Source organism: Carassius gibelio, chromosome A8, assembly GCF_023724105.1.
Source record: "Carassius gibelio isolate Cgi1373 ecotype wild population from Czech Republic chromosome A8, carGib1.2-hapl.c, whole genome shotgun sequence".
Taxonomy (NCBI): domain Eukaryota; kingdom Metazoa; phylum Chordata; class Actinopteri; order Cypriniformes; family Cyprinidae; genus Carassius; species Carassius gibelio.
The window spans coordinates 1,111,724-1,136,767 of record NC_068378.1 but is presented as its reverse complement, the minus strand read 5'-3'; the positions used below and the strand labels follow the sequence as shown (position 1 = coordinate 1,136,767).

At 37.0% G+C, this 25,044-nt stretch overlaps 1 long non-coding RNA gene across 1 annotated transcript; it reads right to left on the bottom strand.

Annotated features, from left to right (window-relative positions):
* Positions 1-18,585: 18,585 nt before the first annotated feature.
* On the bottom strand, positions 18,586-24,007 carry LOC128018174 (uncharacterized). The gene is made up of 3 exons (XR_008184756.1): positions 23,354-24,007; positions 20,640-20,961; positions 18,586-19,033 (listed from the first exon to the last, which is right to left on the bottom strand). It is a non-coding gene; the product is annotated as an uncharacterized LOC128018174 (long non-coding RNA).
* Between the last annotated feature and the right edge of the window lie 1,037 nt (positions 24,008-25,044).

The window sequence follows — 25,044 nt, the reverse complement described above, 5'->3', positions numbered from 1 at the left end:
GTCATGGCGCCATGGACACGCCCTTTAACAAAAACTCAAGATCTCCACAATTTAACATTGCTCAGGCCTTAAGATTAGACTGACCACAAAAAATACATTAATGTCAAAAGATTTCTAGGAGTAGTTTGTCGCAGTGTAAAACATGTCACTTCCTGTTGCCAGCAGGTGGTGCTATGACTATAACTGAATATGGGCATGTAGATCTGTTAAGGGCAGAAGTCTTATCTAACATGTGAAGTTTGGGGCAGATTGGACATTGTATGTATGAGTTACAGCAGCTTCCTTTTTCATGGGGAAACATCGAAATCTGTCAGGTCGCCATGGACACGCCCTTTAAACGAAACCTCAAGATCTTCGCAATTTAACATCGCAAAGGCCTTTAGATTTAACTGACCAAGTTTGGTGTTGATCTGAATAAATCTCCAGGAGGAGTTCGTTAAAGTACAACCCCTGAAAATGGCAAAAACAACGCCAATTTTGCAGAGAAAATTCTAAATAACCGACTTCCTGTTGGTATTCGGATTTTGTACCAAGAGACTTTGTTGTAGGTATTTTGTAGGTATCTACTAGAGCCCTGCGCTGGAATGTTTGCTTCATCCCGCTCCCGCCGAATTTCTGACCATTACCGCCCACTCCCGCAACGTATGTGTTTCACTCCCGCCCGCTCCCGCAATATGTATGTCCACTCCCGTCTGCACCCGCAAAACTCTGACAATTTATTCCTGCACAATAATAGAGATGCATTGATTTTGTGTCTTCTCCTGTCCCTCAGGAAAAAAAAAAAACAAACAAACAGGTATTTGTATTGATATTATTAAAGAGATTCATGGGGTTGTTTGTTTCGTTTCCCTGGCCTGCATGTAAAAAAAAAAAAAAAAAAAAAGACAAAACACACAATACATTCAAATATAATTTTGCTTTTATCAAAAACTTTGCACATAAAAATAGACTGCTTTGCAAAGAAAAAATATAAATAATATGATAAACTAGGCTACATGAAAAACAGTTTTACAATTATTAGCCAAATGTCACAGGTATTCTGTTTGAAAAATAGAAATATGAACATTCAAACTTAGGCAGCCTGCTCAATAACACTGGCATCATCACGCCTCTTGACCTAATTAACAAATGGTAACGAGGGGCTGTGCTCAAAAAACAACACTAATAAATAACATTAGGTTCTTTTCTACATCATCTACTGACATCTTCTCAATCATGTCGCTAGGCAACCTCCCTATCCCGCTGTGTTTTTTTTACCCGCCCATTCCCGCCCACAGCAAAATTCAAACCGCCCGCTCCCGCGAGATTTGCGTTGGGTCCCGCGGGACCCGGCGGGACTCAATCCCAATGCAGCCCTCTAGTATCTAACAATGCATTTACTAATGTTAAAAAATGAGGCATTATTTTATATTGTTACCAAATCCTTAAGTAATTAAAAGTGTTTTGTTATAAATTTACTGGCCTATAAGCATTTGTGAAATAGTTTGCTTGCATCACAGCTTGGTCGTCATCTGTGAGCTGAACAGTTTTACTGTTACATCCATGAGATTATATAAATTCAGATTAATGTCAATCACAGGGTGTCAGAGGTCAGTATCAAATGAGTTTGAAATTATTATTTGCAGCACAATTTTTTTTTAATCACTGAAACTGTCAGAAAAGGATAAGGCCTAAGAGATTTCTTAAGCTGTAATGAAAACAGCACAATTAGCAACAACAACAAAAAAAATAACAATTTAAAATAATATTTTTTTTCTGGTGATTAAAGAGATGTTTAAGTCCCTCTCTCTCTCCCTGTCTGTCTGCCACTCAGCTCATGCCCATCCCCCAGTCACACTCACACACACACACACTCAGTCAGCACACATACATTCCTCAAACAGAGTGACTGACAGTTTTTTTAATTTTCTTTTAATCATACAGTGTCGTAAAGTCATGAAACTATGCATATTTCCTCAGAATGATTTGATCTCTGTATGATAAAATGCTTTTAAGTGTTTGGAAGCTGCAATTAAAAAATACAAGACAATTAATGATTCCTTTTTTGACTGTCATTTCAAAAAATCACCACGACAAAACCGTTCAAGCTAACCAAAATCCGTTCGCAATTTAAGTTTCTCAATGTTTTTGCAACATGTAGATAAAGTTTGGTGATTATAGTGAACTTTTCCTCTGAGGAGTATGGATTAAATCACAGCTCAATTTTGTTTCAAAAATCCATATTCAAATAAAAATAGCCGACTTCCTGTTGGTCGTAGCTGATGACTGTGAATTAGATAGTTGTCCGTCTTGATAAGAACAATATACATATCGAGTTTGGTGTCTGTAGCTAAAACTAACCCCCCCCCCACTTTTGACAAAAGGTGGAGCTATAGAGTGCCTCTTCCATGCCCTTGTAAAAGCTTTTTCCATTGTCTAGCTATCAATAATACTGATATGTGTTTTGAGTTTCATGTAAATCTGAGGTTGTTATCTGCCTCAAAATCACCATAACAGAATATTCACGTTTGATACGTTGCCATGGCAACAATATATAAGATATCAATATTCCCACAACAGGTTTACATCGGCCATGTTTTGTCATTATTCTGATGAAGTTTGAAGCAAATTGATTAAAAATAAGATGCTGAATTCAAAGCATTTTGAAAATGACTCAATTCCTGCTGCCAGTTGGTGGCGCTATAACGTTGACTCTTAATAGTCACATATATACGATCGGTATCATACTTCGAACAAACCGATGAAGTTTGATCTAACTCAGGTACTGTATGTGGATGTTATTAGGCATTTCCTGTTTCAAATTTTTTGCCCTAATTTCAACGCCACGCCACGGGCAAACCGTTCAAGATATCAAAAATCCCCTAGCAATTTTTCATCCCCAATGTCTTGAGATCATGTTCACAGAGTTTCGAAGCAAACGGTTGAAAGTCCTCAGAGGAGTATTTCAAATTCCAGAGCATGCTTTTTTTAAACAGCCCTGAATAGCTGACTTCCTGTTGGGCGGAGCCTATGACATAGAGCGTGAAAGTTGTTCAGCTCAATGAGATCTATAAGTGTACTGAGTTTCATATAAATACATGCAAGTGTGTGTGAGCTATGGTTCAAGGTTTCTGACTGTGTTCCAGGGGGCGCTGTAGAGCCCCTCTGCCACGCCCGGGTCCCAGCCTCTGCGGCCTCCTGATGGCCGCAGGTTCCAATGTGTGTGCCAATTTTCAAGAGTTTTTGAGTATGTTAAGGCCCCCAAAACCCCCCGGAAGGTTCATAAAAAATAAAAATAATAATAAGAAGAATCCTTAGGGGAACAATAGGGCCCTGCGTCCATTGGTTCGGGCCCTAATAATCCTTGGGGGAACAATAGGGCCCTGCGCCCATTGGCTCGGGCCCTAAATATAGCTGCAAGCAGCGATGGCGGGCTCAAGCCGTCAGTGCAACACCACCCCGGTGGCATCGGGAAAACTGTGCCCAGCGGGCATAAGCATTTAAAGTAACCCTCTGGCAATCAAATTTTAAGGGATATGGCAGTTAAAGGGTTAATCCGACCCGTCTAGACTTTGAAATCACATACACAGAACAATATATATAACTTTAGTAACACTTTATTTTAATATATATAATAAATGTATAAGTTGTGCATCGTAGCTGACACCTAAATGAACACATTACAATTGGTTTATGACTGCAAGTCTTTCTCCTCAAATGCTATTGAGCTTCAAATTTGCTTTTGAGCCCATGTGAAAAAGTAGCATAATTTACATATGACTTACAGTTTGTTTTAATAAATATCAAACATTAAATTTAATGGTGCAGTATAGCTGTCACCTAGATGAACAATTACAGTTGTTTTTATGACTGTAAGTCATTCTCTTCAAATGCTACTGACGTTAGAAAAGTGTATAACAATATCACATGTAACTTTAGAGACGGTCCCTAAATTTGAGACTCTCGAATGTCCAATGTCAAGCCAACTTTATGCCTGTTTTTGTTTTGTTTTTTACTTTATTTTTCTTTTCTCTGTGCCGGATTGCTGATGTCTTTTACCCGGGCATAGATGTCCATCCATCAATTATGAACATTCATCCGCAAATGTCCGAGCGGTCGCGAGCGCGGATGGGAGAATGGCGCATGTTTTATTTTTTTTGAGCTACTGGGATGGTGCCCCCTCTGGGAGTTGGTGCCCTTCGAAGACTGCGTATTCTGCATATAGGGAGCGGCGGTACTATCTGGAAGATATATTCCTCAAACCGTCGTACAAGAGGAGGTGATGCTAGTACTTCAAGAATCTCTCAAAACCTATCTGTTCATAAAGCCTATATATAAAGTCTTAATATAGTATTCCACAATATGTTGTGCTATTCTAATATTATTGTGGTTTTTTATTGACATTGTTATTTGCTGTTATTTTTTGTTTTAATATTGTTACTGTTGTTACTTGTTGTACGGTGACCTTGAGTGGTTTGAAAGGCGCCTTAAATAAAATGCATTATTATTATTATTATTATTATTAGCTGTACACTTGATAAAAAAAATTAAATATAAACTTATGCAATTGTATATATATATATATATATATATATATATATATATATATATATATATATATAGTGTACAGTTTTCTTTTATTGCATCTTGAAATAAATGTTTCTGAGTTCTGTGTTTGTTTATTTATTTTATTTTTATTTTTTTTTAGGAAGATTACAGCCTTTAATCTCCTCAAAATAAATGTGCATATAAACCACGAACAATTTAATTATAGCTGTATTTATAAAATGCTTACTAATGACTATTAATTTTGGGAGTAGGCTAGCAACAGTTGATGTTGAGGCCTAAGATATTTCTTAAGCTGTAATGATGAAAAAACAACAACAACACCAAATTGCTTTTTTTTCTGCTGGTGATTAAAGAGATGATTAAGTCTCCCTCCCTCTCTCTCTCTCTGACACCAAGCCCATCCCCTCTCCCACACATTCACACAAACTCAGCACACACACTTAACACACACACACTTAACACACAAACACACACACACACACACACACACATTACCCACAATGACAGAGGGACAGAGTGACATCAGATGTATGGTAGTTTTTTAATTTTCTATCATCCATATAGTGTTGTATAGCCATGAAACTATGCATATTTCATCAGCATGACTTGTCTTCTATGTGTACAATTTGTTGAAGTGTTTAGAAGCTGCACTTAAAAAAATAAAAGACATTTACTGGTTCCTTTTTTACTGTTATTTCAAAAAATCACCATGACAAAACCATTCAAGCTATCCAAAATTAATTTGCACCTGTTCTGTAAGATAAATTCTTTAAACAGTGGTAAAAGAGGATGTGGTGCTGATCCTTCAAGAGTCACTCCAAACTTATCTGTCCATAAAGCCTATAAAGAATTATTCTTAATACACAGTATTTCACAATACTTCAGCATATTATTCTAATTAAGTGAGGGTCATTTTATCAGTAAAATACATATTATTTTTCTTTGAAAGATTTCTATAAATGATTTAAATCATACTTGTTTCTACAATAATTATTTAAAAGTAATCATATATAGGTATCATTATTGGTACTAAGAATTGCAAGCTTGATTTATATGTTATGATAGTTTTAATTTTAAGCTGGCTCTTGAAAATGATAAAGCTATGAAACTTACTGTGCTTCTTTCAAATGATGACTTCTACGTATATAAAAAAAATATGAAGAGTTGGAATGAAGAATGTTAAAGATATAGTAAAATAACTATTGTATTTTTTTATGTTACTTTAATAAATCGGTATGGCCACACCATTTAAGCTATCCTAAACCCATTCGCAATTTAACATCTTCAGTATATTGGCATCATGTTGAAAAAGTTTGGTGTGAACTACTTGTGTCTTCTTGGAGGAGTATGATTCATTTACAGGCTGATTTGATCATAAATCCACAATAAAATTTCTGAGTTCTGTATCAATCTGTGTTGTTGTTTATTTTTTTTTATTTTTATTTTTTTCATAGGAAGATAACTGACCCTTTACTCTCCTTTTTAATAAATGTGCTTATAAACCAACATCAAGCTATTTATAGCTGTATTTATAAGCTGCTTATTAATGACTATTTAAGTTGGGACAAGACTTTATAAAGCATGAACTGACTATTTACTAATGAGTGCAGTTATTATAAAGTGTTACCAATGCATTTACTAATGTTAACAAATTAGACATTATTTTACAGTGTTATAAAATCCTTTAATGACTTATAAGCATTTGTGAAAGTTCTGCTTGCATTACAGCTTAGTCTTCATCTGTGAGCTGAACAGTTTTACTGTTACATCCATGAGATTATGTAAATTAAGATAAATGTCATGTCACAGGATGGAATAGGTCAGTATCAAATGAGATTGAAATTATTATTTGCAGCACAAATAAGTATTTTTAGAATTTTGTTTTTAATTCCTGAAACTGTCAGAAAAGGATAAGGCCTAAGAGATTTCTTAAGCTGTAATGAAAACAGCAATGTTAGCAAAAGCAACAAAAAATAACAATTTAAAATAAAAAAATTTTCTGGTGATTAAAGAGATGATTAAGTCTCTCTCTCTCTCTCTTTCTCTCTCTCATTGTGTCTGCCACTCAGCTCATGCCCATCCCCCACTCACAGACACACACACACACACACTCAGTCAGCACACATACATTCCTCAAACAGAGGGACAGAGTGAGTTGAGATCAATCAATCAATCAATCACCTTTATTTATATAGTGCTTTAAACAAAATACATTGCGTCAAAGCACTGAACAACATTCATTTGGAAAACAGTGTCTCAATAATGCAAAATGATAGTTAAAGGCAGTTCATCATTGAATTCAGTTATGTCATCTCTGTTCAGTTGAAATAGTGTCTGTTTTTACTTGCAATCAAGTCAATGATATCGCTGTAGATGAAGTGACCCCAACTAAGCAAGCCAGAGGCGACAGCGGCAAGGAACCAAAACTCCATCGGTGACAGAATGGAGAAAAAAACCTTGGGAGAAACCAGGCTCAGTTGGGGGGTCAGTTCTCCTCTGACCAGACGAAAACCAGTAGTTCAATTCCAGGCTGCAGCAAAGTCAGATTGTGCAGAAGAATCATCTGTTTCCTGTGGTCTTGTCCCGGTGGTCGTCTGAGACAAGGTCTTTACAGGGGATCTGTATCTGGGGCTCTAGTTGTCCTGGTCTCCGCTGTCTTTCAGGGCAGTAGAGGTCCTTTCTAGGTGCTGATCCACCATCTGGTCTGGATACGTACTGGATCCGGGTGACTGAAGTGACCCTCTGATCTGGACACAGACTGGATCTCGTGGCCACGGTGACCTCTGAACAAGAGAGAAACAGACAAATATTAGCGTAGATGCCATTCTTCTAATGATGTAGAAAGTACGGTGTTATGTGAAGTGTTTCCGGTTCCGGTTTACCTAATTAATGCAGCCTAAAAATCCTTTAACGGATTTGGATATTAAAAGCATATTAGTATGTTATGTGTATGCCAGGTTAAAGAGATGGGTCTTTAGTCTAGATTTAAACTGCAAGAGTGTGTCTGCCTCCCGAACAATGTTAGGTAGGTTATTCCAGAGTTTAGGCGCCAAATAGGAAAAGGATCTGCCGCCCGCAGTTGATTTTGATATTCTAGGTATTATCAAATTGCCTGAGTTTTGAGAACGTAGCGGACGTAGAGGAGTATAATGTAAAAGGAGCTCATTCAAATACTGAGGTGCTAAACCATTCAGGGCTTTATAAGTAATAAGCAATATTTTAAAATCTATACGATGTTTGATAGGGAGCCAGTGCAGTGTGGACAGGACCGGGCTAATATGGTCATACTTCCTGGTTCTAGTAAGAACTCTTGCTGCTGCATTTTGGACTAGCTGTAGTTTGTTTACCAAGCGTGCAGAACAACCACCCCATAAAGCATTACAATAGTCTAACCTTGAAGTCATAAATGCATGGATTAACATTTCTGCATTTGACATTGAGAGCATAGGCCGTAATTTAGATATATTTTTGAGATGGAAAAATGCAGTTTTACAAATGCTAGAAACGTGGCTTTCTAAGGAAAGATTGCGATCAAGTAGCACACCTAGGTTCCTAACTGATGACGAAGAGTTGACAGAGCAACCATCAAGTCTTAGACAGTGTTCTAGGTTATTACAAGCAGAGTTTTTAGGCCCTATGATTAACACCTCTGTTTTTTCTGAATTTAGCAGTAAGAAATTACTCGTCATCCAATTTTTTATATCGACTATACATTCCATTAGTTTTTCAAATTGGCGTGTTTCACCAGGCTGCGAGGAAATATAGAGCTGCGTATCATCAGCATAACAGTGAAAGCTAACACCATGTTTCCTGATGATATCTCCCAAGGGTAACATATAAAGCGTGAAGAGTAGCGGCCCTAGTACTGAGCCTTGAGGTACTCCATACTGCACTTGTGATCGATATGATACATCTTCATTCACTGCTACGAACTGATGGCGGTCATATAAGTACGATTTAAACCATGCTAATGCACTTCCACTGATGCCAACAAAGTGTTCAAGTCTATGCAAAAGAATGTTGTGGTCAATTGTGTCAAACGCAGCACTAAGATCCAATAAAACTAATAGAGAGATACACCCACGATCAGATGATAAGAGCAGATCATTTGTAACTCTAAGGAGAACAGTCTCAGTACTATGATACGGTCTAAATCCTGACTGGAAATCCTCACATATACCATTATTCTCTAAGAAGGAATATAATTGTGAGGATACCACCTTTTCTAGTATCTTGGACAGAAAAGGGAGATTCGAGATTGGTCTATAATTAACAAGTTCTCTGGGGTCAAGTTGTGGCTTTTTATGAGAGGCTTAATAACAGCCAGTTTGAAGGTTTTGGGGACATATCCTAATGACAATGAGGAATTAATAATAGTCAGAAGAGGACCTATGACTTCTGGAAGCACCACTTTTAAGAGCTTAGATGGTATAGGGTCTAACATACATGTTGTTGGTTTAGATGATTTAACAAGTTTATACAATTCTTCCTCTCCTATAGTAGAGAATGAGTGGAACTGTTCCTCAGGGGGTCTATTGTGCACTGTCTGATATGATACGGTAGCTGACGGCTGAATGGTTGAAATTTTATCTCTAATAGTATCGATTTTAGAAGTAAAGTAGTTCATAAAGTCATTACTGTTGTGGTGTTGGGAAATGTCAACACTTTTTGAGGCTTTATTTTTTGTTAATTTAGCCACTGTATTGAATAAATACCTGGGGTTATGTTTCTTTTCTTCTAAAAGAGAAGAAAAGTAATCAGATCTAGCAGTTTTTAATGCTTTTCTATAGGATATGCTACTTTCCCGCCAAGCAATACGAAATACCTCTAGTTTTGTTTTCCTCCAGCTGCGCTCCATTTTTCGGGCTGCTCTCTTTAGGGTGCGAGTGTGCTCATTATACCATGGTGTCAAACTGTTTTCCTTAACCTTCCTTAAGCATAAAGGAGCAACTGTATTTAAAGTGCTAGAAAAGAGAGAGTCCATAGTTTCTGTTACATCATCAAGTTGTTCTGAGGTTTTGGATATGCTAAGGAATTCGGATACATCAGGAAGATAACTTAAAAAGCATTCTTTTGTGGTAGAAGTGATGGTTCTTCGATACTTGTAACAAGAAGTAGAATTTACAATTTTGGCTATATGAAGTTTACACAGAACTAAATAATGATCTGAGATATCATCACTTGGCTGAATAATTTCAACACTATCAACATCAATTCCATGTGACAGTATTAAATCTAGAGTATGATTTCGACAATGAGTAGGTCCTGAAACATGTTGTCTAACACCAATAGAGTTCAGAATGTCTATAAATGCTGATCCCAATGCATCTTTTTCATTATCGACATGGATATTAAAATCACCAACTATTAAGACTTTATCTGCAGCCAGAACTAACTCGGATGTAAAATCACCAAACTCTTTAATAAAGTCTGTATGGTACCCTGGTGGCCTGTATACAGTAGCCAGTACAAAAATAACAGGGGATTTATCATTAACATTGGAGATGTCTGACAGTTTTTTAATTTTCTTTTAATCATACAGTGTTGTAAACTATACATATGTCCTCAGAATGATTTGATCTCTGTATGATTTTTTTTAAGTGTTTGGAAGCTGCAATTTAAAAATACAAGACAATTAATGATTCCCTTTTTACTGTCATTTCAAAAAATCACCACGACAAAACCGTTCAAGCTAACCGAAATCCATTCGCAATTTAAGTTCCTCAATGTTTTTTCAACATGTAGACAAAGTTTGGTGAGTATAGTGAACATTTCCTGTGAGGAGTATGCATTAAATCAGAGCTCAATTTAAATATTCAAATCAAAATAGCCGACTTCCTGTTGGTCGTAGCTGATGACTGTGAATTAGGAAGTTGTCCGTCTTGAAAATAACAATTTATGTACCAAGTTTGGTGTCTGTAGCTAAAACTAACCCCCTCACTTTTGACAAAAGGTGGCGCTATAGAGTGCCTCATTCACGCCCTTTTAAAAGCTTTTGCCATTGTCTAGCTATCACTAATACTGATATGTGTTTTGAGTTTCATGTAAATCTGAGCTTGTTGTCTGCCTCAAACTCACCATAACAGAACATTCAAGTTTGACACGTTGCCATGGCAACACTATATCAGATATCAATATCCCCACAACAGATTTACATCGGCCGTGTTTTGCCATTATTCTGATGAAGTTTTAAGTAAATAGAGTAAAAATAAGATGCTGAATTCAAAGCATTTGGAAAATGACACACTTCCTGCTGCCAGTTGGTGGTGCTATAATGTTGACTCTTAATAGTCACATATATATGATCAGTATCATACAACGAACAAACCAATGAAGTTTGATCAAATTCAGGAAATGTATGTGGATGTTATTAGACATTTCCTGTTTCTCATTTCTCGGCATAATTTCAACGCCTCGCCACGGGCAAACCGTTCGAGATATCAAAAATCCCCTCGCAATTTTCCATCCCCAATGTCTTGAGATCATGTTGACCGAGTTTGGTGGCAATCAAGTAAAAAACCTATGACAAGTATATCAAATTCCAGAGCATGCTTTTTATAAACAGCCCTGAATAGCTGACTTCCTGTTGGGCGGAGCCTATGACATAGAGTGCGAAAGTTGTTCGGCTCAATGAGATCTATAAGTGTACTGAGTTTCATATAAATACATGAAAGTGTGTGTGAGCTATGGTTCAAGATTTCTGACTGTGTTCCAGGGGGCGCTGTAGAGCCCCTGTGCCACGCCCGGGTCCCAGTCTCTGTGGCGTCCTGATGGCCGCAGATTCCAATGTGTGTGCCAATTTTCAAGAGTTTTTGAGCATGTTAAGGCCTCCAAAAACCCCCGGAAGGTTTAATAAAAAAAAAAAAAAAAATAATAATAAATATAGCTGCAAGCAGCGATGGAGGGGCTCAAGCCGTCAGTGCAACACCACCCCGGTGGCATCGGGAAAACTGTGCCCAGCGGGCATAAGCATTTACAGTAACCCTCTGGCAATCAAATTTTAAGGGATATGGCAGTATTTTAATATATATAAAAAATGTATAAGTTGTGCATCGTAGCTGACACCTAAATGAACACATTACAATTGGTTTATGACTGCAAGTCTTTCTCCTCAAATGCTATTGAGCTTCAAATTTGCTTTTGAGCCCATGTGAAAAAGTAGCATAATTTACATATGACTTACAGTTTGTTTTAATAAATATCAAACATTCAATTTAATGGTGCATTATAGCTGTCACCTAGATGAACAATTACAGTTGTTTTTATGACTGTAAGTCATTCTCTTCAAATGCTACTGACGTTAGAAAAGTGTATAACAATATCACATGTAACTTTAGAGACGGTCCCTAAATTTGAGACTCTCGAATGTCCAATGTCAAGCCAACTTTATGCCTGTTTTTGTTTTGTTTTTTACTTTATTTTTCTTTTCTCTGTGCCGGATTGCTGATGTCTTTTACCCGGGCATAGATGTCCATCCATCAATTACGAACATTCATCCGCAAATGTCCGAGCGGTCGCGAGCGCGGATGGGAGAATGGCGCATGTTTTATTTTTTTTGAGCTACTGGGATGGTGCCCCCTCTGGGAGTTGGTGCCCTACGAAGACTGCGTATTCTGCATATAGGGAGCGGCGGTACTATCTGGAAGATATATTCCTCAAACCGTCGTATAAGAGGAGGTGATGCTAGTACTTCAAGAATCTTTCAAAACCGTTCTCTCAAAATCTGTTCATAAAGCCTATATATAAAGTCTTAATATAGTATTCCACAATATGTTGTGCTATTCTAATATTATTGTGGTTTTTTATTGACATTGTTATTTGCTGTTATTTTTTGTTTTAATATTGTTACTGTTGTTACTTGTTGTACTGTGACCTTGAGTGGTTTGAAAGGCACCTTCAATAAAATGCATTATTATTATTATTATTATTATTATTATTAGCTGTACACTTGCTAAAAAAAAATATATATATAAACTTATGCAATTGTATATATATATATATATATATATATATATATATATATATATATATATATATATATATATATATATATAGTGTACAGTTTTCTTTTATTGCATCTTGAAATAAATGTTTCTGAGTTCTGTGTTTGTTTATTTATTTATTTATTTATTTTTATTTTTTTTAGGAAGATTACAGCCTTTAATCTCCTCAAAATAAATGTGCATATAAACCATGAACAATTTAATTATAGCTGTATTTATAAAATGCTTACTAATGACTATTAATTTTGGGAGTAGGCTAGCAACAGTTGATGTTGAGGCCTAAGATATTTCTTAAGCTGTAATGATGAAAAAACAACAACAACACCAAATTGCTTTTTTTTTCTGCTGGTGATTAAAGAGATGATTAAGTCTCCCTCCCTCTCTCTCTCTCTCTCTCTCTCTCTGACACCAAGCCCATCCCCTCTCCCACACATTCATATAAACTCAGCACACACACTTAACACACAAACACACACACACATACACACACATTACCCAGAGGGACAGAGTGACATCAGATGTATGGTAGTTTTTTAATTTTCTATCATCCATATAGTGTTGTATAGTCATGAAACTATGCATATTTCCTCAGCATACATTTTGTTGAAGTGTTTAGAAGCTGCACTTAAAAAAATAAAAGACATTTACTGGTTCCTTTTTTACTGTTATTTCAAAAAATCACCATGACAAAAACATTCAAGCTATCCAAAATTAATTTGCACCTGTTCTGTAAGATAAATTCTTTAAACAGTGGTAAAAGAGGATGTGGTGCTGATCCTTCAAGAGTCACTCCAAACTTATCTGTCCATAAAGCCTATAAAGAATTATTCTTAATACACAGTATTTCACAATACTTCAGCATATTATTCTAATTAAGTGAGGGTTATTTTATCAGTAAAATACATATAATTTTTCTTTGAAAGATTTCTATAAATGATTTAAATCATACTTGTTTCTACAATAATTATTTAAAAGTAATCCTATAGCGCCATCCTATAGCATTATTGGTACTAAGAATTGCAAGCTTGATTTATATGTTATGATAGTTTTAATTTTAAGCTGGCTCTTGAAAATGATAAAGCTATGAAACTTACTGTGCTTCTTTCAAATGATGACTTCTACGTATATAAAAAATTTTGAAGAGTTTGATTGAAGAATACTAAAGATATAGTAAAATAACTATTGTATTTTTTTATTTTACTTTAATAAATCGGTATGGCCACACCATTTAAGGTATCCTAAACCCATTCACAATTTAACATCTTCAGTATATTGGCATCATGTTGAAAAAGTTTGGTGTGAACTACTTGTGTCTTCTTGGAGGAGTATGATTCATTTACAGGCTGATTTGATCATAAATCCACAATAAAATTTCTGAGTTCTGTATCAATCTGTGTTGTTGTTTGTTTATTTTCATTTTTTTTATTTTTCATAGGAAGATAACTGACCCTTTACTCTCCTTTTAAATAAATGTGCTTATAAACCAAGATCAAGCTATTTATAGCTGTATTTATAAGCTGCTTATTAATGACTATTTAAGTTGGGACAAGACTATCAAATATCAAACATTCAATTTAATTGTGCATTATAGCTGTCAGCTAGATGGACAATTACAGTTGTTTTTATGACTGTAAGTCATTCTCTTCAAATGCTAGTGACATTAGAAAAGTGTATAACAATATCACATGTAACTTTAGAGACGGTCCCTAAATTTGAGACTCTCGAATGTCCAATGTCAAGCCAACTTTATGCCTGTTTATGTTTTGTTTTTTACTTTATTTTTCTTTTCTCTGTGCCGAATTGCTGATGTCCTTTACCCGGGCATAGATGTCCATCCATCAATTACGAACATTCATCCGCAAATGTCCGAGCGGTCGCAAGCGCGGATGGGAGAATGGCGGAAGGTTTTTTTTTATTTTTTTATGAGCAACTGGGATGGTGCCCACTCTGGGAGTTGTTGCCCTACAAAGACTGCGTACTCTGCATATAGGGATTGGCGGTACTATCTGGAAGATATATTCCTCAAACGGTCGTACAAGAGGAGGTGATGCTAGTACTTCAAGAATCTTTCAAAACCGTTCTCTCAAAATCTGTTCATAAAGCCTATATATAAAGTCTTAATATAGTATTCCACAATATGTTGTGCTATTCTAATATTATTGTGTTTTTTTATTGACATTGTTATTTGCTGTTATTTTTTGTTTTAATATTGTTACTGTTGTTACTTGCTGTACGGTGACCTTGAGTGGTTTGAAAGGCGCATTAAATAAAATGTATTATTATTATTATTATTATTATTATTATTATTAGCTGTACACTTGATAAAAAACTTAAATATAAACTTTTGCAATTGTATATATATATATATATATAGTGTAAAGTTTTGTTTTATTGCATCTTGAAATAAATGTTTCTGAGTTCTGTGTTTGTTTATTTATTTATTTATTTTTTTTGTTTTAGGAAGATTACAGCCTTTAATCTCCTCAAAATAAATGTGCATATAAACCATGAACAATTTAATTATAGCTGTATTTATAAAATGCTTACTAATGACTATTAATTTTGGGAGAAGGCTATATAAAGCAGCAACTGTTGATGTTGAGGCCTAAGATATTTCTTAAGCTGTAATGATGAAAAAACAACAACAACAACACAAAATTACTTTTTTTTCTGCTGGTGATTAAAGAGATGTTAACTCTGATATGTTTCTCTCTCAATAATTTATTAGTGTTTTGTAATGATTTTATTGACCTATAATTCTGGTGATTAAAGAGATGATTAAGTCTCCCTCCCTCTCTCTCTCTCTCTCTCTCTCTCTCTCTCTGACACCAAGCCCAAGCCCAAAACTTATCTGTCCATAAAGCCTATAAAGAATTATTCTTAATACACAGTATTTCACAATACTTCAGCATGTTATTCTAATTAAGTGAGGGTCATTTTATCAGTAAAATACATATTATTATTCTTTGAAAGATTTCTATGAATGATTTAAATCATACTCGTTTCTACAATAATTATTTAAAAGTAATCCTATAGCTCCATCTGGTGGCCATTATAGGTACTAAGAATTGCAAGCTTGATTTATAAGTTATGATAGTTTTAATTTTATGCTGGCTCCTGGACATGATAAAGCTATGAAACTTACTGTGCTTCTTTCAAATGATGACTTCTACGTATATAAAAAATTATGAAGAGTTGGAATGACGAATGTTAAAGATATAGTAAAATAACTATGGTATTTTTTTATGTTACTTTAATAAATCACTATGACCACACCATTTAAGGTATCCTAAACCCATTCACAATTTAACATCTTCAGTATATTGGCATCATGTTGAAAAAGTTTGGTGTGAACTACTTGTGTCTTCTTAGAGGAGTATGATTCATTTACAGGCTGATTTGATAATAAATCCACAATAAAATTTCTGAGTTCTGTATCAATCTGTGTTGTTGTTAGTTTATTTTCATTTTTTTATTTTTCATAGGAAGATAACTGACCCTTTACTCTCCTTTTTAATAAATGTGCTTATAAACCAAGATCAAGCTATTTATAGCTGTATTTATAAGCTGCTTATTAATGACTATTTAAGTTGGGACAAGACTTTATAAAGCATGAACTGACTATTTACTAATGAGTGCAGTTATTATAAAGTGTTACCAATGCATTTACTAATGTTAACAAATTAGACATTATTTTACAGTGTTACAAAATCCTTTAATGACTTACAAGCATTTGTGAAAGTTCTGCTTGCATTACAGCTTAGTCTTCATCTGTGAGCTGAACAGTTTTACTGTTACATCCATGAGATTTAAAAAAATTAGATACATGTCATGTCACAGGATGGAATAAGTCAGTATCAAATGATTATTTGCAGCACAAATAAGTATTTTTAGAATTTTGTTCTTAATTCCTGAAACTGTCAGAAAATGATAAGGCCTAAGAGATTTCTTAAGCTATAATGAAAACAGCACATTTAGCAACAACAACAAAAAAATAACAATTTAAAATACTTTTTTTTTCTTCGGGTAATTAAATAGAGGTTTAAGTATCTCTCTCTCTCTCTCTCTCTCTCTCTCTCTCTCTTTCACTGTCTGTATGCCACTCAGCTCATGCCCATCCCCCACTCTCTCTCACACACACACACACTCAGTCAGCACACATACATTCCTCAAACAGAGGGACAGAGTGAGTTGAGATGTCTGACAGTTTTTTTAATTTTCTTTTAATCATATAGTGTTGTAAAGTCATGAAACTATGCATATGTCCTCAGAATGATTTGATGTCTGTATGAAAAAATGTTTTTAAGTTTTTGGAAGCTGCAATTTAAAAATACAAGACAATTAATGATTCCCTTTTTACTGTCATTTCAAAAATTTACCACGACAAAACCGTTCAAGCTAACCAAAATCCGTTCACAATTTAAGTTCTTCAATGTTTTTTCTTCATGCAGACAAAGTTTGGTGTGTATAGTGTACTTCCCTTGTGAGGAGTATGCATTAATTCACAACTGTAAAATCCCCAAAATACACATTCAAATCAAAATAGCCGACTTCCTGTTGATCGTAGCTTATGACTGTGAATTAGAAAGTTGTCTGTCTTGATTAGAACAATTTATGTACCAAGTTTGGTGTCTGTAGCTAAAACTAACCCCCCCACTTTTGACAAAAGGTGGCGCTATAGAGTGCCTCCTTCACTCCCTTTTAAAAGCTTTTGCCATTGTCTAGCTATCAATAATACAGATATGTGTTTTGACTTTCATGTAAATCTGAGCTTGTTATCTGCCTCAAACTCACCATAACAGAATATTCAAGTTTGACACGTTGCCATGGCAACACTATATTAGATATCAATATCCCCACATCAGATTTTCATCGGCCGTGTTTTGTCATTATTCTGATGAAGTTTGAGCAAATCGAGTAAAAATAAGATGCTGAATTAAAAGCATTTTGAAAATGACTCACTTCCTGCTGCCAGTTGGTGGCGCTATAATGTTGACTCTTAATAGTCACATTTATACGATCTGTATCATACAACGAACAAACCAATGAAGTTTGATGAAACTCAGGAAATGTATGTGGATGTTATTAGGCATTTCCTGTTTCTAATTTTTTGCCCTAATTTCAACGCCTCACCACGGGCAAACCGTTCGAGATATCAAAAATCCCCTCGCAATTTTACATCCCCAATGTCTTGAGATCATGTTTACCGAGTTTGGTGGCAATCAAGTAAAAAACCTATGACAAGTATATCAAATTCCAGAGCATGCTTTTTATGAACAGCCCTGGATAGCTGACTTCCTGTTGGGCGGAGCCTATGACATAGAGCGGGAAAGTTGTTCAGCTCAGAGAGATCTATAAGTGTACTGAGTTTCGTATAAATATATGCAAGTGTGTGTGAGATATGGTTCAAGATTTCTGACGGTGTTCCAGGGGGCGCTGTAGAGCCCCTGTGCCACGCCTGGGTCCCAGTCTCTGTGGCGTCCTGATGGCCGCAAATTCCAATGTGTGTGCCAATTTTCAAGAGTTTTTGAGCATGTTAAGGCCCCCAAAACCCCCCGGAAGGTTTAATAAAAAATAAAAATAATAATAATAAGAATAATCCTTAGAAGAACAATAGGGCTCTTCGCCCCTTCGGGCTTGAGCCCTAATTAAAGCTGCAAGCAGCGATGAACGGGCCCTCGCACCCGGGCTCACCGGCAGCGAGTGGCTTTAGTTAATAGGTGAACGGTGAGAAATATGCGTTTAAACTCATAGATATAAGTAGAATATATCAATGTTTATTCCATATATGTGCCAATCTTCCTGTTGCCAGCAGGTAGCGCTATCATTATAATGGAATATTGGCCTTCAGATGTGTTCAGGGCAGGACTTTTATCGAACATGTGAGGTTTGGGGAGGCTTTGACATTTTATGCCTGAGTTACAACAACATCCTATTTCATGGCGAAACAATGAAATTTGTCAGGCCGCCATGGACACGCCCTTTAACGAAACCTCAAGATCTTCGCAATTTAAGATTGCAAAAGGCTTTAGATTACACTGACCAAGTTTGGTGTTGATCTGAATAAATATCTAGGAGGAGTTGGTTAAAGTACAACCCCTGAAAATGGCCAAAACAACACTAATTTTGCAGAGAAAATTCGAAATAACTGACTTCCTGTTGGGATTCGGATTTCGTACCAAGAGACTTTTTCGTAGATATTGGTGTGTTACATGTGTGTACCGATTTTTGTACATGTACGTGAAACATAGCTCGAGGCGCACTCCGTTTAAAGTGTATACGCACTCCGTTGCAAGTGTATAGGTGGCGCTATCGAGCCATTTTGCCACACTCGATGGAATATTGGCCTTCAGATCTGTTCAGGCCAGGACCCTTATCACACAAGTGAAGTTTGGGCAAGATCGGACATTTTATGCCTGAGTTATAACATCTTTTATTCCCATGGCGAGACATCGAACTTCATCACGGCGCCATGGACACACCTTTTAACAAAAACTCAAGATCTTCACAATTTAACATCCCATAGGCCTTTAGAATAGACTGACCACAAAAAAGACATTGATGTCAAAAATTTCTAGGAGTAGTTTGTCGCAGCGTAAAATATGTCACTTCCTGTAGCCAATAGGTGGCGCTATGACTATAACTGTATATGGGCATGTCAATCTGTTTAGGTCAGGAGTCTTATCCAACATGTGAAGTTTGGGGCAGATTGGACATTGTATGTGTGAGTTATAGCAACTTCCTGTTTCAGGGCGAATCATCAAAATTCGCCAGGCCGCCACGGACACGCCCTTTGACGAAAACTCAAAATCTTCGCAATTTAACATTGCAAAGGCCTTTAGATTAGGCATACCAAATTTGGTATTGATTTGAATAAATCTCTAGGAGGAGTTCGTTAAAATACAAAGCATGGAAATGACAAAAATTACACAAAATTTGCTCATAATATTAAAAATAACTGACTTCCTGTTGGATTTAGAATTTTGGTCCAAGAGTCTTTTTTGTAGGTATTGTTGTGTTACATGTGTGTGCTAATTTTCGTGCATGTACGTGAAACATAGCTCGAGGCGCACACCGATGAACATCTAAAGGTGGCGCTGTCGAGCAATTTTGCCACACCCACTTCTGAAACCCATATCAGACGTAAATTTTCGCCAGGTATGAGGTGTGTGCAAAGTTTCATGACTTTTTGAGCATGTTTAGGCCCTCAAAAATGCGATTCATTTTGGAGAAGCGGAATAATAATAATAATAATTAAAGCTGCAAGCAGCGATAAACGGGCCCTCGCACCCGGGCTCACCGGCAGCGAGTGGCTTTAGTTAATAGGTGAACGGTGAGAAATATGCGTTTAAACTCATAAATATAAGTAGAATATATCAATGTTTATTCCATACATGTGCCAATCTTCCTGTTGCCAGCAGGTGGCGCTATCATTATAGTGGAATATTGGCCTTCAGATGTGTTCAGGGCAGGACTTTTGTCGAACATGTGAGGTTTGGAGAGGATTGGACATTTTATGCCTGAGTTACAACAACATCCTATTTCATGGCGAAACATCGAAATTTGTCAGGCCGCCATGGAAACGCCCTTTAACGAAACCTCAAGATCTTCGCAATTTTAGATCGCAAAAGGCTTTAGATTACACTGACCAAGTTTGGTGTTGATCTGAATAAATCTCTAGGAGGAGTTCGTTAAAGTCCAACCCCTGAAAATGGCCAAAACAACACTAATTTTGCAGAGAAAATTCGAAATAACTGACTTCCTGTTGGGATTCGGATTTCGTACCAAGAGACTTTTTCGTAGATATTGGTGTGTTACATGTGTGTACCGATTTTTGTACATGTACGTGAAACATAGCTCGAGGCGCACTCCGTTTAAAGTGTATACACACTCCGTTGAAAGTGTATAGGTGGCGCTATCGAGCCATTTTGCCATATTCGATGGAATATTGGCCTTCAGATCTGTTTAGGCCAGGACCCTTATCACACAAGTGAAGTTTGGGCAAGATCGGACATTTTATGCCTGAGTTATAACATCTTTTATTCCCATGGCGAGACATCGAACTTCATCACAGCGCCATGGACACACCTTTTAACAAAAACTCAAGATCTTCACAACTAAACATCACACAGGTCTTTAGATTAGACTGACCACAAAAAAGACATTGATGTCATAAAATTTCTAGGAGTAGTTTGTCGCAGTGTAAAATATGTAACTTCCTGTTGCCAATAGGTGGCGCTATGACTATAACTGAATATTGGCATGTAGATCTGTTCAGGTCAAGAGTCTTATCCAACATGTGAAGTTTGGGGCAGATTGGACATTGTATGTCTGAGTTACAGCAACTTCCTTTTTCATGGCGAAACATCGAAATTTGTCAGGCCGCCATGGACCCGCCCTTTAACGAAACCTCAAGTCCTTCGCAATTTATTATCGCAAAGGGCTTTAGATTATACTGACCAAGTTTGGTGTTGATCTGAATAAATCTCTAGGAGGAGTTCGTTAAAATACAACCCCTGAAAATGGCAAAAACAACACCAATTTTGAAGGGAAAATTCAAAATAACCGACTTCTTGTTGGGATCCGGATTTCGTACCAAGAGACTTTTTTGTAGGTATTGGAGTGTTACATGTGTGTACCAATTTTTGTACATGTACGTGAAACATAGCTCGAGGCGCACTCCGTTGAAAGTGTATAGGTGGCGCTATAGAGCCATACTGCCACACCCGATGGAATATTGGCCTGCAGATCTGTTCAGGCCAGGACTCTTATCACACATGTGAAGTTTGGGGAAGATCGGACATTTTATGCCTGAGTTATAACATCTTTTATTCCCATGGCGAGACATTGAACTTCGTCACGGCGCCATGAACAAGCCTTTTAACGAAAACTCAAGATCTTCACAACTGAACATCGCACAGGCCTTTAGATTAGACTGACTACAAAAAAGACACTGATGTCATAAAATTTCTAGGAGTAGTTTGTCGCAGCGTAAAATATGTCACTTCCTGTTGCCAATAGGTGGCGCCATGACTAAAACTGAATATGGGCATGTCAATCTGTTCAGGTTTGGAGTCTCATCAAACATGTGAAGTTTGGGGCAGATTGGACATTGTATATCTGAGTTATAGCAACTTCATTTTTCATGGCGAATCATCGAAATTCGCCAGGCCGCCACGGACACGCCCTTCAACGAAAACTCAAGATCATCGCAATTTAACATCGCAAAGGCCTTTAGATTAGGCATACCAAATTTGGTGTTGATTTGAAGAAATCTCTAGGAGGAGTTCGTTAAAATACAACATATGGAAATGACCAAAATTACACAAAATTTGCTCATAATATTACAAATAACCGACTTCCTGTTGGTTTTAGAATTTTGCTCCAAGAGTCTTTTTTGTAGGTATTGGTGTGTTACATATGTGTGCCAATTTTCGTGCATGTACGTGAAACATAGCTCGAAGGCTGTTGATTTTCTTCGTATAGGTGGCGCTGTCGAGCCATTTTGCCACACCCTCTTCTGAATCCTATATCAGACGAAAATTTTCACCTGGTTTTACGCGTGTGCAAAGTTTCATGACTTTTTGAGCATGTTTAAGTCCTCAAAAATGCGATTAATTTTGGAGAAGTGGAAGAATAAGAATAATTAAAGCTGCAAGCAGCGATGAACGCGCCCTCGCACCCGGGCTCACCGACAGCGAGTGGCTTTAGTTAATAGGTGAACGGTGAGAAATATGCGTTTAAACTCATAAATATAAGTAGAATATATCAATGTTTATTCCATATATGTGCCAATCTTCCTGTTGCCAGCAGGTGGCGCTATCATTATAATGGAATATTGGCCTTCAGATGTGTTCAGGGCAGGACTTTTATCGAACATGTGAGGTTTGGGGAGGATTGGACATTTTATGCCTGAGTTACAACAACATCCTACTTCATGGCGAAACATCGAAATTTGTCAGGCCGCCATGGACACGCCCTTTAACGAAACCTCAAGATCTTCGCAATTTAAGATCGCAAAAGGCTTTAGATTACACTGACCAAGTTTGGTGTTGATCTGAATAAATATCTAGGAGGAGTTCGTTAAAGTACAACCCCTGAAAATGGCCAAAACAACACTAATTTTGCAGAGAAAATTCGAAATAACTGACTTCCTGTTGGGATTCGGATTTCGTACCAAGAGACTTTTTCGTAGATATTGGTGTGTTACATGTGTGTACCGATTTTTGTACATGTAAGTGAAACATAGCTTGAGGCGTACTCCGTTTAAAGTGTATACGCACTCCGTTGAAAGTGTATAGGTGGCGCTATCGAGCCATTTTGCCACACTCGATGGAATATTGGCCTTCAGATCTGTTCAGGCCAGGACCCTTATCACACAAGTGAAGTTTGGGCAAGATCGGACATTTTATGCCTGAGTTATAACATCTTTTATTCCCATGGCGAGACATCGAACTTCATCACGGCGCCATGGACACACCTTTTAACAAAAACTCAAGATCTTCACAACTAAACATCACACAGGTATTTAGATTAGACTGACCACAAAAAAAACATTGATGTCATAAAATTTCTAGGAGTAGTTTGTCGCAGTGTAAAATATGTAACTTCCTGTTGCCAATAGGTGGCGCTATGACTATAACTGAATATTGGCATGTAGATCTGTTCAGGTCAAGAGTCTTATCCAACATGTGAAGTTTGGGGCAGATTGGACATTGTATGTCTGAGTTACAGCAACTTCCTTTTTCATGGCGAAACATCGAAATTTGTCAGGCCGCCATGTACCCGCCCTTTAACGAAACCTCAAGTCCTTCGCAATTTATTATCGCAAAGGGCTTTAGATTACACTGACCAAGTTTGGTGTTGATCTGAATAAATCTCTAGGAGGAGTTCGTTAAAGTACAACCCCTGAAAATGGCAAAAACAACAGCAATTTTGAAGGGAAAATTCTAAATAACCGACTTCCTGTTGGGATCCGGATTTCGTACCAAGAGACTTTTTTGTAGGTATTGGAGTGTTACATGTGTATACCAATTTTTGTACATGTACGTGAAACATAGCTCGAGGCGCACTCCGTTGAAAGTGTACAGGTGGCGCTATAGAGCTGTTCTGCCACACCCGGTGGAATATTGGCCTGCAGATCTGTTCAGGCCAGGACTCTTATCACACATGTGAAGTTTGGGGAAGATCGGACATTTTATATCTGAGTTATAACATCTTTTATTCCCATGGCGAGACATCGAACTTCGTCGCGGCGCCATGAACAAGCCTTTTAACGAAAACTCAAGATCTTCACAACTGAACATCGCACAGGCCTTTAGATTAGACTGACCACAAAAAAGACATTGATGTCATAAAATTTCTAGGAGTAGTTCGTCGCAGCGTAAAATATGTCACTTCCTGTTGCCAATAGGTGGCGCTATGACTATAACTGAATATGGGCATGTCAATCTGTTCAGGTTCAGATTCTCATCAAACATGTGAAGTTTGGGGCAGATTGGTTATTGTATGTGTGAGTTATAGCAACTTCATTTTTAATGGCGAATCATCGAAATTCGCCAGGCCGCCACGGACACGCCCTTCAACGAAAAGTCAGGATCTTCGCAATTTAACATCGCAAAGGCCTTTAGATTAGGCATACCAAATTTGGTGTCGATTTGAAGAACTGTCTAGGAGGAGTTCGTTAAAATACAACACATGGAAATGACCAAAATTACACAAAATATGCTCATAATATTAAAAATAACCGACTTCCTGTTGGGTTTAGAATTTCGCTCCAAGAGTCTTTTTTGTAGGTATTGGTGTGTTACATATGTGTGCCAATTTTCGTGCATGTACGTGAAACATAGCTGGAAGGCTGTTGATTTTCTTGGTATAGGTGGCGCTGTCGAGCCATTTTGCCACACCCTCTTCTGAATCCTATATCAGACGAAAATTTTCACCAGGTTTGACGAGTGTGCAAAGTTTCATGACTTTTTGAGCATGTTAAAGCCCTCAAAAATGCGATTCATTCGGGAGAAGAAGAAGAAGAAGAAGAAGAAGAATAATAATAAAAAACAAAGCAGATACAAGAGGGTCCTCGCACCTCGGTGCTCGGGCCCTAATTAAAGCTGCAAGCAGCGATGAACGGGCCCTCGCACCCGGGCTCACCGGCAGTAAGTGGCTTTAGTAGATATGTGAACGGTGAGAAATATGCATTTAAACTCAGAAATATAAGTGGAATATGTCAAAGTTTATTCCATATATCTGCCAATTTTCCTGTTGTAAGCAGGTGGCGCTGTCATTATAATGGAATATTGGCCTTCAGATGTGTTCAGGCCAGGACTCTTATCGAACATGTGAAGTTTAGGGAAGATTGAACATTTAATGCCTGAGTTACAACAACTTCTCTTCCGATGGCGAGACATCAAATTTTGTCATGGCGCCATGGACACACCCTTTAACAAAATCTCAAGATCTCCACAATTTAACATTGCAAAGAACTTTAGATTAG